The sequence below is a fragment of the Enhydra lutris genome, unplaced genomic scaffold (genome assembly GCF_002288905.1).
Source record: "Enhydra lutris kenyoni isolate GAN:26980312 unplaced genomic scaffold, ASM228890v2 scaffoldscaffold28, whole genome shotgun sequence".
Lineage (NCBI taxonomy): Eukaryota > Metazoa > Chordata > Mammalia > Carnivora > Mustelidae > Enhydra > Enhydra lutris.
The window spans coordinates 19,702,068-19,722,460 of NW_019154112.1; positions in this window are offsets into that span (position 1 = coordinate 19,702,068).

A 20,393-nucleotide genomic window follows, 5' to 3' on the forward strand; every position below is an offset into this window, starting at 1 on the left:
ACACTACAAAAAAAGAAAACTATAGGCCATTTTCCTCAATGAGTGTAGATGCAAAAAAACCCTCAAAAAATACTATCAAACCAAATTTAACAATTATTAAAATAATTATTCACCATAGTCAAGTGGGATTTATTCCATGGATGTAAGAATGCTTCAATATTCACAAATCCATCATTGTGGTGCACCACCTCAATAAAATGAATGATAAAAATCATATAATCTCAACAGATATAGAAAAAGCATTTCACTAAATTCAACATCTGTTCATGGTAAAAATTCAACAAAGTGGGTTTAGAGGAAGCATAACTCAAGATAATAAAGGCCATATGAAAACCCACAGCTAACATCACTGAACTCAGTGGGGAAAAACTGAGAGCTTTTCCTCTAAGATCAGAACAAGATAAGTAACTCGACTCTCATATTTATTCAACTTTTATTCAACATAGTACTTAAAGTCCTAGTCATAACAACCAGATAAGAAAAAGAAATAAAGACATTCAAATTAATAAGGAAAAAGTCAAACTGTCACAATTTGCAGATGACATGGTGGTATACACAGAAAACCCTGAAACTCCACCAAGAAATTATTAGAAATAATAAATGAATTCATTAAAGTTAATTACAAATTAATTAATATATAAAAATTAATATACAAATTAATACATATAAATTGGTTGTATTGCTATACACAACAAAGTAGCAGAAAGAAAAATTAATAAAACAATCCCATTTATAAGTGCACCACAAAGAATAAAATACTTGGGAATAAATTTAATCAAGAGAGTGAACAAGCTGTACTCTGAAAACTGTAAGACACTGACGAAAAAAATGGAAAACCATTATTCTGGGGCACCTGGGTGGCTCAGTTGGTTAAGCGGCCAACTCTTAGTTTCAGCTCATGATCTCATGGGTCATGAGATGGAACCCCACATCAGAATCTATACTCAGCAGGGAGTCTGCTTGAGGATTCTCTCTCTCTCCCTCTCTGCCCCTCCCGCCCCAAAATAAATTTTAAAAATCTTTTAAAAAATTAAGGACCACACAAATGGAAGGATATTCCACAAATACCATACAACTGGTAGAATTAGACATAAAAAGTAAACAAAATATTATGCAACTGAACCAGCAGTATGTAATAGAATAACACATCATGAACCTAATAAAAGATTAATTTAACATGAAATAAATGAGTGTTGGGTACAAAATCAATACATCAAAAAATCCCTCATATATTTATAAGCCAGCAATAATTAGAAAATTAAGTTTAGGGCACTTGGGTGGCTCAGTGTGTTGAGCCTCTGCCTTTGGCTCAGGTCATGATCTCAGGGTCCTGGGCTCAAGCCCCGCATCAGGCTTTCTGCTCAGCAGGGAGCCTGCTTCCTCCTCTCTCTCTGCCTGCCTCTCTGCCTACTTGTGTGATCTCTCTCTGTCAAATAAACAAATAAAATCTTTTAAAAAGAAAAAAAGAAAATTAAGTTTAAAAATTATAGCATTTACAATAACATCAATAAAAACATTAAATTCCCAGGTAGAAATCTAACTAATGATGAGCAAGACTTCTACACTGAAACCTCAAAATATTAAGAGAAACTTAAAATGATGTAGATAAATGAAGACTCAATATTGTAAAGATGTCAGTTCTCCCAAAATTGATCTATAGATTCAATACAAATTCAATAAATTTTCCAGAAGGTTTTGCATGTGCATTTGTGTACATTGACAAACAAATTAACTTTTAAATTGAAATAAAAATTCAAAGAGGAAAGAATAGCTAAGATAAGTCTTTAAAAATAAGTGGGAGAAATTACTAGATTTCTAAGTACTAGAAATTACTACCAGAAATTACACTGATTACCAAGACTCATTATAAACTTATAGAAATTAAGAGAACTTAATACTGACAAATAGCTAAACAAATAAATAGGCCAATGAGATAGAATAGAGTGTCCATGAATGTACCTACGTGTAAATGAACACTTGACCTATGACAAAAGTGACACTGCAGATTTGAAGGAGTTGGACCAAATGTATATCCATATGGAAAAATATCAACTTTGACCTCTACCTCATATCATACTCAAAAAAGCAATTCTAGATAGATTATAGATTTAAGTGGGATATGTAAAATGATAAAGTTTCTAGAGGATAGCATTAGGGAATATGCAAAAATGTTTTTAAACAGGACATAAAAAGTCTTAGCCATAAAAAAATAAATTAGACTACATTAAAATTAAGAACTTTTGCTTATCAAAATACTCCATTAGGAGGAAAAAAGGAAATACATAGAGTGAAAGATGATATTTGTAATCCATATAACTGATAAAGTGTTTGGAAAATATAAAGACCTATAAATCAGTAAGAAAAACACAGAACCAAATATTCAAAATGGATTAAAGATATGACTCTTCATAAAATAAACTATCCAGAGGGTGCTACCCAAATGAAAAGATGCTCAATCTCCTCAGAACTAAGGAAGAAAATTAAAGCCATAATGCTAAATCATTACTACTCAATCACTAGAATGACTAAACAAACAAACAAAAAGAACCTAACATAATAACTGACATTATAAAGAGTCGGCAAGAACATGGAGCAATAGGAATTGTTTGTGTTAACAGAAACTGGTACAAACATTTTGAAAACGTGTTTGGCAGTGTGTTTATTGTGGATAGTGTTATAGACTGCTACATAATAAATTACCTGGAAAACTTAGGAGCCGGAAAGCACAGACATTTATTATCTTATAGCTATTGTGGATCAGGCATAAGGACTCGATTGCCTAGGTAGTTCTGGCCCAGGGTCTCCCGAAAAAGCAGTAATTAAGATGTTAGGTGTTAGCTGGGGCTACAGTCATCTCAAGGCTCAAATTGGGGAGGATCTTACTTTACTCACCTGGCTGCTCCTGGCCACAGAGATTGACTTTTAAAGGTTTCTTGATAGGACATCCTCTCTATATGGCAGCCAGCTTCTCCCAGAATGAACAATCCAAGAGATAGTAAGGGAGAGCACACAAGACAGAAATCACAGTATTTTTGTAATTCAGTCTCTAAAAGGACATGCCGTTATTTCTGGTATATTCATTTTCTTAGAAAGGACTCATTACGACCAGCCCACCCTCAAGGGGAAAGGGTTATACAAGGGCAGGATCACCAGCAGGCAGTGACCACTGAGCATCTTCTTGGAAACTGCTTACCACACCAAAATGAACGAAACGCATACCCTATAACCCAACAACTTCATTTCCAGGTATGACACAACAAAAATGCATATATATGTATATATAGAGAGGGGTATATCTATCTAATCTATCCATATATAACGAATGTTAACCCCATATCAGTTAAATGATTTGTAAATATTTTCTCTCATTTGGTAGGTTGCCTTTTCATTTTGTTGATTTTTTTTTTCCTTTGCTGTGCAAAAGCGTTTTAGTTTGATGGAGTTCCACTTTATTTTTGCTCTTACTGTTTTGGCTTTTAATGTCAAATCCAAAAGTTATCACCAAGACCAAGGTCAAATTGTTTTTTACTTACGTTTCTTCTAGGAGTTTTATGGTTGCAGGTCTTATATTCAAGTCTTTAATCCATTTGAGTTAGTTTTTGTATATGGTGTTAGATAGTGGTCCAGTTTCATTCTTTTGCATATGACTGTCCAGTTTTCCCAACACCATTTATTAAAGAGACTGTTCCTACCTATTGTATATTCTTGCCTTTTTTGGTCATAAATTAATTGACCATATACTCATAGTTTTATTTCTTGGCTCCCTATTCTGTTCTTTTGATCTATGTGTCTGTTTTTATGCCAATACATACTGTTTTGATTACTATAGCTTTGATATAAAAAAGCATGATACATGCAGCTTTGTTCTTTCTCAAGATTATTTAGGTAGGGGCACCTGGGTGGCTCAGTCAGTTAAACATCTGCTTTTGGTTTGGGTCATGATCCTTGGGTCTTAGGATCAAGTCCCATGTTGGGCTCCTTGCTCAGTGGGGACCCTGCTTTCTCTCTTTCTCCTTGCTTTCTTTAGCCACTGCCCCTGCTTGTGCTCTCTCTCTGACAAATAAATAAATAATCTTAAAAAAAATGATTGCTTTAGCTAATCAGGATCTTTTGTGGTTCTACAAAAAATCTTTATGATTGTTTATTCTATTTCTGTGGAAAATGTCATGGAATTTTGATAGGGATTCTGTTGAATCTATAAATATTTTCAAATAGTCATGGACATTTAAAAAATAAGAATTCTTCCAATTATTGAGTATAGAATATCTACATTTATTTGTGTCTGCTTCATTTTCTTTCACCAGTGTATTATAGTTTTTAGTGTAGGGTCTTTCACTTCCTTGGCTAAATTGATTCTTACATATTTATTCCTTTTAGTGCAATTATAAATGGGATTGTTATCTTAATTTATTTGGGCTACTTCATTATTAGTATATATAGGCATGACATATTTTTGTATATTGATTTTGTATCCTGCAAATTTACTGAATTCATTTATTAGTTCCAACAGTTTTTTGGTGGACTTCTTAAGCTTTTCTATATGTACTATCATATCATCTGCAAATAATGACAGTTTTATATCTTCCTTTCTGATTTGGATATCTTTATTCTTGACTAATTGCTTGGCTAGGACTTCTGATGCTGTGTGGAATAAAATTAGTTAGAGAAGGCATCCTTGTCTTGTCCTCCATCCTAGAGGAAAAGCTTTTAGTTTTCCACCACTGAGTATGATGTTAGCTATGGGCCTGTCATATATGGTCTTTATTATATTGAAATATGCTCCCTATATATCCACTTTGTTAAAAATTTTTAACATAAATGAATGTTGAATTTTGTCAGATGCTTTTTCTGCATTTATTGAGATAACTGTATGATTTTTTTACCTTCATTTTGTTATTATGGTATAGCACATTGATTGACTTCTGGATGTTGCATCCCTGCGTGGGGGGAATTTATTCCCTAAAATAAATCCCATTTGATTATATGTGATCCTTTTAATATATTGTTAAATATTATCAGCTAATAATTTATTGAGGATTATTACATTTGTGTTCATCAGGGATATTGACCTATAATTTCATTTTCTTACAGTGTCCTTGTCTGGTCTTGGTATCAGGATAATACTGGCTTTGTAAAATGAATTTGGAGGTGTATTCATTTCTTCTATCTTTTGGAACAGTTTGAAAAGTGTTGGTATTCTTCTTTAAATATTTGATAAAATCTACCAGTGAAACCATCTGGTCCTGGACTTTTGTTTGTTGGGGAGATTTTTCATACCAATTCAATCTCCTTAGTAGTAATCAGTCTGTTCAGATTTCCTATTTCTTCCTGATTCATTCTTGGTAAGTTGTAAATTTCTAGAAATTTGTTTTTTTCTTTAGGTTGTGAAATTTATTGGTATATAGTTATCTATAGTAGTCTCGTTATCCTTTGTATTTATGTGGTATCAGTTTTAATGTCTCCTTTTTCATTTCTGGTTTTATTCATTTGAGTCCTTTCTCTTTTTTCCTCAGTGAGTCTAGCCAAAGTTTTGTCAATTTATCTTTTCTTTTTTTTTTTTTCAATCTATCTTTTCTATTGTCTTTTTATTCTTTATTTTATTTTACTTATTACTGCTCCAATCTTTGTAAATTCCTTCTTGCTACCAATTGTGGGCTTTGTTTTTTCTTTTTCTAGCTACTTGAGGTGCAAAGTTAGGTTGTTTGACATTTTTCTTATTTCATAATATAAACCTTTATTGCTATGAAACTCCCACTTAGAACTGCTCTTGCTGCATCCTGTTAAGTTTTTGTACATTTTGTTTCCATTTTAATTTGTCTTAAGGTATTTATTGATTTCTCTTTGGTTTCTTCTTTGAGCAGTTGGTTGTTCATAGCATGTCATTTAATCTCAGCCTATTTGTGGATTATCATTTTTGTTCTTATAATTGATTTCTAATTTTATACTATTGTGGTTGACATGTTCTGTAAATGTCTAGTAAGTCCATCTAATTTAATGTGTCATATAAGTCCGGTATTTCCATATTGATTTTCTGTCTGGATGATTATCCATTGCTGAATAAGAGTATTAAAGTCTCCTATTATTAGATTATGTTTTGCCCTTTAGGTCTGTTAATATTTGCTTTATATATTTAGGTGTTCCAATGTTGGATACATAAATATTTACAAATGTTATATCCTCTTGGATTGACCTCTTTATCATTATGTAATGTTATTCTTTGTCTCTTATTACAGTCTTTGGCTTAAAATCTAATTTGCCTGATAGAAATATAGCTACCCCAGCTTCCTTTTGGTTTGAAATGCATGCAATATCTTTTTCCATCCCTTTATTTTTTGTTTGTGTTTGTCCTTAAATCTGAGGTGAGTCTCTTATAGGCAGCACATAGATGTATCTTGGATTTTTTTTTAAACCATTCAGCCACTCTATATCTTTTGGTTATAGAATTTAGCCCACTTACATGGAAGTAATTATTTATAGGTATGTACTTACTGCCATTTTGTTCATTGTTTTCTAGCTGTTTTGTAATTCCTCTGTTCCTTTCTTCTCTTGCTTCCAATTCCTTGATGATTTGATAATTTTATGTAACTATATGCTTAGGCTCCTTTTTCTTTATCTTTTTAATATTTACTATAAGTCTTTTTTGCTCTGTGGTTACAAGACGTATATAAAACAACTAATTTTGTAAGTCTCTGTTAAGTTGATAAGAACTAACCTTGGAATGCATTCTAAAGCTCTTCCCCCTCTGACCACAGCATAAAGATGAGCTAATAAGCTTCTTTCATAGAATGTCTGGATGACTAAGTTGCTTCTAGGTGTGCCCTGGGAGTGGTGGCCAATTAAGAACTTTTTCTTCATTTATTACAGTCCTGTGGGATCCTTGATAGTTCCATATCCAGTTGTATTTGGATTTAAGTGATAAGCTTAGTACCAAGAAGTTGGGTGTGCCCCAAGGCATCTAGCTTCTACTGGAACCTACTGACAGGAGACATCTGCTATATAGCACAGTGGCCTAGATGGGACATCAAGAGAAAAATCCAGAGCTTCTCTCTTTGATTTCCAACCCAGATTACTTCTTATGGAAGATAAGTTGTTATGGTTTAAGGAGGGGGATTGAATTGAAATGACAGGGAAGATCGCCTGGTTTAGACAAGGGAATAAATGTGCAGTCCTCTGAACAAGACATGAGAGTATGATATGTTAACTATTCTTGATAAGCTGATGGACAACATAAAGCATATAAAATTTCCCATGATTTTGTGTGCCAATTCTGGCTCCACTTTTTCTAGATTATTCCATGATACCAATAAAGCCACAGTTAGGAGAAATCCTAGTTGTAGAAACTCCCCGTGATTTTGAGAGTCTGTAGTTTACTTTTATCTGAAGAGATAAGGGTTCTTGAATTTTTATTCTGTAGGTTACAGTTAAAATATAATTCTCATTTTTTAATGAAAGAAATACTCTTTTTGAAGTTTCCAAAGAAACTTAATAGAATAGAATAGAATAGAAATAAAAGCTAGCAATTATTTAGAGGTTGCCATGTGTCAGACCATGTACAAAGCGTTTTGACAACAAATTATCGTTTAATCTCACACCAACACTAGGATATAGTTAATATTGTTATCCCAATTTTATAGATGAGGAAATTGAAGCAAGAGGGTTAATTAACTTGCCAAAGACAACTGTAAAGTGTTGATCTAGTTGGGGCTTGCAGTTTGGGCTACTCAGCTCTGCTGTGGAGCCCTTGGTGAAAACCAGTGATGGAAAGAAAGTGCACAGGCCAGAGAATCACAGTGCCTAATTCCATCAGGGAGTTTGTGACCCAGCTCAGGGGGCTTAACCTCTCCATGTGTCATGTTCTTCTTTAGGGAAAATGCAGATGATCACTATTCATATCCACTCCCAGATGTGCCATGGTAGCACCTGATTTGATATGCATGAAAGTACTTTTGAAGTTCATGGAGATTGTAGTATACCGGCATTGTCATTGGGAATCATATGTGGGCCACTGAAATATTACAACCTTAAAAGAGAACATTTATGATGTTCTCTATATACTGAAGTTCAGATTATTTCAGTTCTTCCCTTTAAAAAAGACAAGCAATACTCTGTGACACCATTTCAGCAACATTTTATACTACAGTATATGCCATATATAGGGATCCTACAGTCTCATAGGTTTTTGTTTGTTTGCTTGTTTGTTTGTTTGTTTGTTTGTTTTTACAATTTCACAGTTTTTAATTCTCTACCCTGCCTGGACACAAAGGTGAAGCAGTCAAAGGTGAATCCACTGACATTCTTTTTGCTAAAACTTTTTTTCCCCCTTACCTACTATAGTATAATGCACATAACAGGATCATTCTAGGTGAGCAGCATTTTCCAGAATGGATGCCCCTCAAAGAGGGAGGACCCATGTATAACATTTATTGGAAGGGTTGATTATCAAATAGTAACATCTAACATTTACTAAGTGTTACAATGAGCCAGGCAGTGTTCTAAATGCTGTAGATAAAACAGCACTATTCTTTTTTCCCCCCCAAAGATTTTATTTATTTATTTATCAGATAGGCAGAGAGAGACAGAAAGAGAGAGGGAGCACAAGCAGGGGGAGTGTCAGGAGGAGGGAGAAGCAGGCTCTCCACTGAGCAAGAAGCCCAATGCGGAACTCAATCCCAGAACCCTGGGATCATGACCTGAGCTGAAGGCAGAGGCTTAACTGACTCAGCCACACAGGCATCCCTGAATAGCACTATTCTAACAGAATTTTCTGTTCTAATAGAATAGCCCTTCAAGTGCATGCAATTATTATCCTCATTTCATAGGTGAAGCAAATTAAGCACATGAAAATTAAGGAAGTTACTGAAGGTTTATCTGAAGCCCGTGTCCATTCTACCCCTTTATGCGTAGGTCTTAGAAACATTGAATTTGAGATTGCTGTGGCATAAATAAATAACCACTCATTCCCTCAACACACATTTACTGAGTGCCCAAGATTGTCACGCACCATTCTAAGAACTAGAGATGATGTTAATTATTAAGGATTTAAATATGAAAATGATATAATTCCTGTCCTCAAAAACTTTATAGTCCAATGAAGGGGAACATAAGTAAATGGATGATTACTAATACAAGAAGTATTATGATGGAAATAGAACAGATGGCCTAAAAGGGGCAAGGAACCTATATTTGTGTCATTGTGCACTAATGTAAAGTTCTCAGACACTAATCTGAGTGGTCCTGCGGGGCTACCTCTGCAAGGGAAAGCAGCTGCAGCTGAATTCTGCACATAGCTTTTATATTCTTGTTTATCAGAAAAGCAAGGACAGAAGCCTCAGAGCATGGGAAAGGAGTACAAAGGGATGGCAAATATCTTGAAGCAATAAAGCAGGTCTGCATTCTCCCCTACACATAGGCATGCAGGGAGGCAGTCATGGGATAAGGGATATTTGGGCTAACAATCTCCGGGTTCAGAAAGGGGGACTGAAGGTTACCTTCTTTCATAGCTCCTAACTTGTGTTTTGCTCCTGGGGATCATGGGGTCCTGCTCAACAGCACGAGAACAGGAATGCTGCTGATATTTTGGCTGCTTCCACAATCACCCCTTAGGGCTTACAATATACTTTCTAAGAATAACTCCACATATTGGTTCATCAGAGAAGGCTGAAAGAATGTATACCCAGTCTGAGCCTTCAAGGAGAAAGAGCAGTTAGCAGGGCAAGGAATGGAAGGGTGTTCCCAGCAGGAAGAGAAACAAGGAAGCCAGAGATGAGAGAGGATAGTGAATGTGCAGGCCAAGCATGTTTGGAATGGCTAAATCACAAGGTTGGATCATAGAATCGAGAATGAATAATAGATGATGGTAATAGATGCGACTGAAGAGGCAGGCAGCAGTCAGGTCATAGAGGACGTCAAACACCTAACCATAGGCAGCTGGACTTCATCATGTAGGTAAGGGAGAGCCATGCTTAAGGAGGGTTGTGGGAATAGATGCAGGGGAGGCAAATGGAGACTAGAGAGTAAGTTAAAAGATCACCATGGTAATAGAAGTTAGAAGTGATGAGAGAGTAATCCAATGCAGTGTAAGTGGGAATGGAGCACAAGAAAGTGTTTTGGATTTCTCAGCATTGGCACTACCAACATTTTGAGCCAGATACTTGTAGTGAGGGGCTGTCCCATGCATTATAGGCTGTTTAGCAGCATCTTGACCTCTCCCCACTAGCTACCAGTAGCAGACTCCTCTCCAGTTGTGACAATCAAATGTGTCTGCAGACATTACCAGAGGTCTCCTATGGTCAGAACGAACCCCAGTTGAGATCCACTGGTTTAGACATGCTGGTATTAAAACAAAATCCACTCAACTCGGATGTATGGAGAAAGGGAGACGATAGTCAAGGTTAAACTTCAGAGTTCCCACAAAGACAAACTTGGGGAAGGAAGAATAGATTTTATTTTGGACACATTAGAGATACTTGTGGGACTCCTAATGGAGAGGCCCAAGTGGTAGTTGGATGAATGGGCCTGTGCTCAAAGGAGAGGTTTCAGTCTGAGATGCAGATCTGAGAACAATTTACATATAGACAGGAGTGGAGGAGATCATCTAAGGAGACCTATGGAATGCAAAGAGCATGAGGCAGGAAATTTAGAGAGAACCAAGAACAGTTAGGGTGGTAGAAGATTATTAAATCACCATTGTAGGAGTGCCTGGGTGGCTCGGTTGGTTAAGCATCTGACTCTTGATATCAGCTCAGGTCTTGATCTCAGGGTCATGAGTTCAAGCCCCAAACCGAGCTCTAATCCGGTCATGGAGCCTACTTAAAAAATAAACAAATCACCATTCTAATTCTCTGAGATGAAAGGGAAGATGAAAGAGAACCAAGTAACACTATATCCTTTTAAATGAGTAACAAAGATTGTGATATTCTCTATGACTCAAGTGGAAGCTAAAATTGGAAAAAAGGTAAAGGAGGGGATAAGGAAAATTTGCATGAGATGTTTCGTTTTCTTATTACACAGTCTTAAATGCATCATTTGCTGAATTTATTCTCTCTCTGTGCATTCAGCGCAAAACTAAAACAAACAAACCAAACCCAAAGACCCTTAAAGAGCCTCATAGTTCTGTTACAGTGAATGAATACCTAGAAACGCAGAGCTGAATTGAAAAACCAGTCATGCACTTATTAGCAGTGTTGTTTCACTACCTTGTCATCAATGTTCGAAAATAGCAGTGCGATTGAAAGCTCAGGGGAAACACAGAAGCTTTATATACAGACATATTCTTCAGCTTTTGATAAGGTTCTACAGTGATAATTCTTGGAGAAAATAAAATGTCATAAAGCAATGGACAAAAAGGGCTTATGAGATACAAGGCAAATCCAATAACAGGAAATAGCCTCACTTTGGGCAGGAAGGTCAGATGAAGTGGGAAGATAATTTCCTGCAGGTGACAAGATTTCTATAGAGTCACAAAGCTAATTGCCTACAGTGCCAATTACGGAGAAGAGCCTTAGACTGGGGTAGTATCTACTTGTCAGGAACTCAGTGCTGAGAAGAAGGCCAGCTGCTTTGGGTAAATAAGTGATTACCTGACCGTAAATTAGATACCCTTGTGAGAAACACTAACTCTTTGAGGCAAGCATGTGTTTGGGAGACCCTCTCCCAAGTAATGTGCATCTTCCACAGGGCCTGACAACCAAATGGGCAAACCTTTCCAAAATGAAACCCTCCCACCCTGCAGTTCTGTCTGTGTGTTGAAAGGGATGCAAACCAAATGAAGTTCTTAAAATAATTTCCCCATCTTACTCATTTGTCAGAGGAGATATTTGCCATTTTTCTTTGGCTTGCCCAATTTCTATAGGGAGCACTGTCTTTCCAGTTCCAGCCCCTCCTGCCTCTCCATCAGCCTTCTCTCTCCCTCCCTTTGCCAACATTGGGAAAGAAGTTAACAAATGGATCTAATTACCACGGTGGTTTGAGGCTTCTCAATTTTTTTTTCCTTCCAGCTGTAAAGATGTCCTCAGACTGAACTTCACATTCAGAGCTGCTGTCAAACTCTCACTTTAATGGGCACTTAAATTTAATGTCAAGCTGATGCCTGTGGAAGGCCTTGATTAAATTTGCAAACAGTAGACTCTAACCACGCCAGAACTTTAGAGTTGTCTCATTTTGCCTTTCAAGCTTAAATCCCAGAAGCTTTCTTTTCTTTGCAAAGAATTACAGAAGTTTGCTTGCAAAGACGCTGGGTATCAGTAAGACAGCAAAGTGTAACAAACAAAACACTCTGAATGCTTTTAGAGAAAGAAGAAATCCCCCAGCTTATTAAAATTCTATATGAATTAAAGATTTTTTCCCATTGCTTTATTTTGCTCACTCTCATTCAAAATCTATAACTATTCACTTTTATGACTCTATAATATTATAAGCAGTCCTAAAAAGTTTATTTAAAATCTTCCTAGTGTTCTTTTACGCACATTGCAATTTAGAGTTTTGTACTGTATGGGCACAGTGAGAAACATTATGGAGAAACAACATGAAAGAAATACGATAGAATCTCCACTAACAATGTCATCGTTTCAACCAGCTACAAATTTCCAGCCTGTCTCTTTCTTCGGTTTCTTTTTTTGTCTCTGATAATCATAGAGCCTCTCCTCCCTCCTCCTTGAAGAGGTAGTGAAAAAGACTAGAAGTTAAAAGATCTGGAAGACTTGTATCCTTTTTCATTGGCTACTCTTTCGAAAAGAGGCTGCTGGCTTTGATTTTTCTTTGGGGTTCTTCCTGCATCATCCAATTCAAACAGTTCTTCTTTCAAAGAAAACAAATCAAAATTGTCAAGACCTGTGAAACATGAAAAATAAATTGCTTTTCCCAACTCCAAAAAGCACCAGAAAGGCATTAATTTCTATCTTCTTATATAAACCTCTAACCCCTCTCTTCTAATCTATAGACTTCACAAAATATTTATATATTCTTCTGTATAGTATATAACAGAAAATCAAGCCTTATTACAAAGAAATTGAACTTGTAATACAACTAATATTTAAACTAGTGTTATTCTGGAATTTGACTAGACATATATAAAACGTTCAAGTAGGATGACAAATTCTTGGGGCTGCCAATATAAATAAATAGTCAACTAGGACACATCTACTGTGTGTTAATGGCTCTGTCTTTTTACCTAGTGGGAGCACAGGCTTCATAAAAGAAGGAGAACATGAGGCAGTAGAAAAAGATAGTCTTGCAAAATGTTGCCAGTTAAGAAATATCCTGTCATAAGATTTCTCATTGAACTACAGCAATGAGACCATTTCTAATATTTCTGTTGTATTTTCTTCTTTTTTCTTTCTTTCTTTCTTTTTTCTTTAATACAACAGAGACCTACAATCTATGCTTGGCTTTCTAAAGCTGACTTAATTCTGTGGTTAAAGCAGCTCCATGTAGTGCTTATTCTTACCATTAAAAAAAAAAAAGACTTATTTTGCAGTTCATGAATAAAGTGGTAGGCAGTCATCGGATTCCTGTTGAGAATTACAGATGGTAAAAGGAATGGCAGATGATTTCAGAAGGGAGAGATTTATAGAGGTAATTTGTAGTGGAATAATACTATTTTCTGAACTTGGTAATCGTAATTCACAAAGACAGGTAAAGGTTCAGATAGTATCTCATTTAATGAGATGTTACTAATATTCCAGGAAATCTTTGCTCAGCAGCTTAAAAGAAAAGCTCAATCAGCTGAACATTTTTAGGTTCTGGTGATCGGCTGCTGTTTAAAACCCTTTCATATTGCCATAGCTTTTCACAGAATTTAAAATGTGCTTCTAACAGTGCAGTTTTCTGAATACAATGTCCTCTTTTCAATTTAGTCAGTATCTGGTCTGATTCAATAGGATAAGGGGAAAGTATCTCTCCTCACCAGGAAGTGAAAACTGAAATAAAATAGTATTTTATATAATCCAAGGTAATAGGTGAGGAAGGGTTACATTTCAAACTGGGCTTCCCTTTTAAGAGCCCCAAACCCTCTGGGTAAGTGAGTGGAGACCACAGGGGGGCAATAAGTTAGTTAGATAAGGGCCTCTACAGGACCCCGCTCCACAGTGCATTGAGTGCACTACCTGCCAGCCAAAGGCAGGCAAAGAGAACAGGGCATTGCTGTAGATGTCTGTGATCAGCCACAATGTTTACTATATCCCATTGCTGGCACTGAAAGGAGGGGGTTATGAATATTCATTACTGAAGTTAATGAATTTGCCAAACCTATTTGGCAATTCGTATCAACCACAGAAGCAGTAAGGTATGGAAGCTGGAGGGTGGAATTGAGAAATAATTCAGACTTTCCTTAAAACCTTCTTGCTGTAGTAATTGTCTGTTCTTCTGAACCTGTGCCCAGAGTGAGTGGAAAATCATAGAGATAAGGACTACCATCATTTTTCATAACAAAACATTTCTTTTCATTAATGATATAACTGACTATACAAATTCTGATTCTCTTCATTCCCAATCACAGTTCATTTCAGTGGTTTGCTGTCACTCAGACAGGCAAAGGTTCTCTTTACTGATGTGGAGTAACCACAAATGGCCAACTCAAGGAAAAAAGAAGGAAGAAAACTAGTTAAAAATCTTCATTGGTGCTGGGCAGTATGTTGGGTATTCCAAAATACCTTTAAAAACTGAGATAGTGTCTGATTTGTTAGGCTAATATGACACTTTATTTTTTTAACTGAAGTATAGTTGACATAAAATATTATTTTCAGATGTACAACATAGTGATTCAACAATTCTATACATTACTCAGTGCTGACCACAATAAGTGTGGTTGCCATCTGTCACGATACTAATTTATTACAATATTATTGACTGTATTTCCTATGCTGTACTTTTTATTCCTATGACTTATTTATTTTATAACTGGAAGTTTGTACCTCATAATCCCCTTTACATACTTCACCCATCCCCCTACCTAGCTCCCCTCCAGGAACCACAAGTTTGTTCTCTATATTTAAGAGTCTATTTTTGGTTTTTGTTCATTTTTGGTTTTTTAGATGACACATATAAGTGATCTATGGTATTTGTTTCTGTCTCAATTATCTTAATTAGGATGATATTCTCTAGGACCATCCATGTTGTTGCAAATGACAAAATTTCATTCGTTTTTATGGCTGAATAATGTTCCACTGACTAAATATATACATTACATCCTCTTTATTCAACTATCGGACAGAGGTTGCTTCCGTATCTTGGCCATTGTAAATAATGCTGCAATAAACATAAGGGTGCAGGTAACCTTTTGAATTTGCACTGGTTTTTTGTTTTCTTGGATAAACACCCAGAAATGAAATTACTGAGTTATAGTATTTCCTTTTGAGGATCCTCCATACTGTTTGCCATAGTGGCTATACCAATTTGCATGCCACCAACAGTGCATAAGTGTTCTTTTTTCTCTACATCTTCACCAACATTTTTATTTCTTGTCTTTTCTAAATACTAGCTATTTTGACTGGTTTGAGGTAATATCTCATTACGGTTTTGATTTGCATTTCCCTCATGATTACTAATGTTGAGCATCTTTTCATATGTCACTGGCCATCCCTATATCTACTTTGGAAAAATACCAGTTGTGGCCCCCTGCCAATTTTTAAATCAGATATTATTTTTGTGTGTGTGTGTGTTTTGCTATATGAATTCTTTATATAATTTGTATATTAACCTCTTACTGAACATGTCATCAGTGAATATCTTTTCCCGTTCAGTAGGTTACCTTTTGGTTTGTTGATGGTTTCCTTTACCATGAAAAAAAAACTTTTTAATTTGATGTAGTCCCAATAGTTTATTTTTGCTTTTGTTTCCCTTGCCTGAGGCGACACATCAAGAAAGATATTGTTGACACCAATGTCCAAGAGATTACAGCATAAGTTTTTGTTTAGAATTTGTATAGTTTTGGGGCACCTGGGTGGCTCAGTGGTTTAAGCCACTGCCTTCGGCTCAGGTCATGATCTCGGGGTTCTGGGATCAAGCCCCGCATCAGGCTCTCTGCTCAGCAGGGAACCTGCTTCCTTCCCTCTCTCTCTCTCTCTCTCTCTGCCTGCCTCTCTGCCTACTTATGATCTCTCTCTGTCAAATAAATAAATTCTTTAAAAAAAAAGAATTTTTATAGTTTTGTATCTCACATTTAGGTCTTTAATCTATTTTAAGTTTATTTTTGTGTAAGGTGTAAAAAATGTGGCCCACTTCCATTCTTTTGCATTTAGTTGTACAATTTTCCCAACATCATTTACTGAAGACATTGTATTTTCACCATTATATATTCTTGCCTCCTTTGTCATAGATTAATTGATGATATGTGTGGGTTTATTTTTGGGCCTTCTGTTCTATTGATCTATGGGTGTGTTTTTGTGCCAGTACCATAATGTTTTGATTACTAGAGCTTTGTAGTATAGTTTGAAATCTGGGATATGATACCTCCATCTTTGTCTCTCTTTGTCAAGATTGCTTTGGCTATTTTGGGTGTTTTGTAGTTCCATGCAAATTGTAGGATCATTTGCTCTAGTTCTATAGAAAAATATGATTGGTATTTGCACCAAATCTATAGATTGCTTTGGGTACTGTGGACATTTTAACAATATTAATTCTTTCCATTCATGAACATGGTGTATCTTTCCATTTATTTGTGCCATCTTCAATTTGGTTCATCATTGTCTCATAGTTTTCAGAGTATAGTTTTTTCACGTCCTGGTTAAATTTATACCTAGGTATTTTGTACTCTCTGATGTACTTGAAAATGGGATTATTTTCTTAAGTTTTCTTTCTGCTTCTTCATTATTAGTGTATATAAAGGCAACCAATTTCTGTGTATTATTTTGTATCCTGCAGCTTTACTGAATTCATTTATTACTTCTAATAGTTTTCATAGAGTCTTTAGTATTTTCTATATATATAGTATCATGTCATTTACAAATACTGACAGTTTTAATTCTTCCTTCCTAATTTGGATGCTTTTATTTCTTTTTCTTGCCTGACTGCTAATGGTTATGGCTTCCAATATTATGTTGAATAAAAATGGTGAGAGTGGATATCCATGTCTTTTTCCTAATCTCAGAGTGAAGACTTTAAGATTTTCAACATTGAGTATAATGTTCTCTGTGGGTTTTTCATACATGACCATTATTATGTTGCGGTATGTTCCCTCTAAACCCACTTAGTTGAGAGCTTTAATCATGAATGGATATTGAATTCTGTCAAATGCTTTCTGCATCTATTAAGATGGTCATGATATTTATCCTTCATTTTGCTAATGTTGTGTATCATGTTGATTGAATTCCAGATACTAAGTCACCCCTGCATTCCTGGAAAAAAAATCCCATTTGATTGTGGTAAGTGATCCCTAATGTATTGTCAAATTTATTTTGTTGAAGATTTTTGTATCTATATTCATCAGGGATATTGACCTGTAGTTTTCTTATTTTATAGTATCTTTATCTGGTTTGGGGATCAGAGTAATGCTGGCCTGATAGAATGAATTTGGAAACTTTCCTTCTATTATTTGGAACAGTTTGAGAAGGATGGATATCAACTCTTCTTTAAATTTTTGGTAGGGTTCACTTAGGAAGTCATCTGGTCCTGGACTTTGTTTCTTGGGACTTTCTAAATTACTAATTTAATTTCTTTACTAGTATTTGGTCTGTACGGATTTTCTACTTTTCTGATTCAGTCTCAGAAGATTATATGTTTCTAGGAATTTATCCATTTCATCTAAGTTGTTCAATTTCTTGGCATATAATTTTTTGTAGTACTGTTTTGTAATCCTTTGTATTTCTGGGGTGTCTGTTGTATCTTCTCATTCATTTCAGATTTTATTCTTTTGAGTCTTCTTTTTTTCTTGACGAGTCTGGCTAAAGATTCATCAATTTTGTTTTTCTCCTCAAAGAACCACTTCTTAGTTTTATTGATCTTTTCTATTAGTTTTTTATCTCTATTTTATTTATTTCCACCCTGACCTTTATTATATCCTTTCTTCTACTAACTTTGGGTTTTGTTTGTTCTTCTTTTTCTAGTTCTTTTGGATGTAAGGTTAGATTGTTTGCTGAGCTTTATCTTGTTTCTTGAAGTAGGCCTGTACTGTTATAAACATCCTTCTTAGAAATGCTTTTCCTGTGTCCCAAAGATTTTGTACCATTCTATTTCTATTTTCATTTGTCTCTAGGTATTTTTTTAATTTCCTTTTTTATTTCTTTGTTGATCCATTGGATATTTAGTAGCATTAGCATGTTGTTTACCCTTCCTCTGTTGTTATTTTTCCAGGTTATTTTTCTTGTAATTGATTTCTACTTTCATGTTGTTGGGTTCCAAAAAGATATGATTTTGATCTTGAATTTATTGAGACCGGCTTCATGGCTTACTATGTGATCTGTCCTAAAGAATGTTCTGTGAAATGTTCTGGAAAAAAAAAAAAATGTGTATTCTACTGTTTGGGGATAGAATGCTCTGTATATATCTGTTAAGTCCACCTGGTCTATTGTGTCACTCAGAGGCACTACTCATATTGATTTTCTATTTTGTCTGATATAAGTATTACTACTCCAAATTTTTTCTCTTTCCACTTGCATGGAGTATCTTTTTCCATCCCCTCACTTGCAGTTTTTATGTGTCTTTAAGTCTGAAGTGAGCCTCTTGTAGGCAATATATAAAGGGGTCTTGTTTTTCATCCAGATAGTTGCCCTATGTATTTGGGTTGGAACATTTAGATAATTTATATTTAAAATAAATATTAATAGGTATGTATTTATTGTCATTTGTTCATTATTTTCGCTTGTTTTTATAGTCTCTTGTTCCTTTCTACTTTTCTTACTTTTCCCCATTGTGATTGATGACTTTATCAGTGTTGTGTTTGGATCGTTTTCTCTTTATTGTGTATCTACTGTAGGGTTTGATTTGTGGTTTACCATGACGTTCATGGTTTTGCCATGAGGTTCATATATAGCATTTTAAGTATATAGCAGTCTATTAAGTTGATGGTCACTGAAGTTACAACACATTTAAAAAGCACTACATTTTTACTCCCTACCTCTGTGTTTTAATTATACAATATCATATTTACATCTTTCATTTTGTGAATACTTTGACTTTTGTTTATATATAATTGATTTTAGTACTTTGTCTTTTAACTTCTTATTAGCTTTATAAGTGGCTGATCTACTATCTTTACTGAATGTTTGATTTTAACTGGAAAAGTTTTCATAACTTGATAGAGCCTTTTCTTCTTGCTTAAAGAAGTCCCTGCAACAGTACTTGTAAGGCTGAGTTAGTGATGACAAACTCCTTTAACTTCTGTCTGGGAGATTCTTTATTTTTCCTTCAATTATAAATGATAACATTGCTTGGTAGAATATTCTTGGGTAGGGTTTTCTCTCCAACCCCTCCCACCCCTGCACCAGCCCTTAGCACTTTGAATATATCATTCCACTCCCTTTTGGCCTGCAAAGTTTCTGCTGAAAATCAGCTAATAGCTTTATGATCTCCCCTTGTACATAACTAATTGCTTCTCTCTTGCTGCTTTCAAGATTCTCTCTTTAATGTTAACATCTTAATTATTATGCATCTTAGTGTGGACCTGCTTGGATTCATGTTGTTAGAGGCTCTTTGTGATTCCTGGACCTGATGTCTGCGTCCTTCCCCAGATTAGGGAAGTTTTCTGCTATTATTTCTTCTTCAGCTATTATTTCTTCAAGTTTTCTGTTCTTTTCTCTTCTTCTTTTAGGAACTATATAATGTAATTGTTAGCACGCTTGATGTTGTCCCAGAGAGCCTTTGCTTTAACTTCATTTTTTTTTTCTTTCTCTACTTCCTGTTGAGCTTGAGTGCTTTTCAATACCCTGTAATTCAGAACACTTATCTGTTCTAAATCTTCTAATCTGCTGTTGATTTCTTCTAGTACTTTTCATTTCAGTTTTCTATTCTTCTACTCTGATTCTCTTATATTTACTATCTCTTTGTTGATGTTCTCACTGAGTTCATTTACTCTTTTCTCAAGCATGGAGAGCATTTGTATAACTATTCTTTCAAACTGTTTTTTTTTTTTTTAATTTTTATTTATTTATTTGTCAGGGAGAGAGAGCACAAGCAGGGGAGCAGCAGGCAAAGGGAGAAGCAGGCTTCCCACTGAGCAAGGAGCCCAATGCAGGAATTGATCCCAGGACCCTGGGATCATGACCTGAGCTGAAGGCAGATGCTTAACCAACTGTGCAACCCAGGCATACCTCAAACTCTTTTCTTGAAATTGAAGAGTAGTTGGCATACAATGTTATGTTAGTTTCAGTTGTATAACATAGTGATTCAATATCTCATTATGCTATCCTCACCACAAGCATAGCCATCATCTGTCTCTATACAAACTATTACAATACCATTGA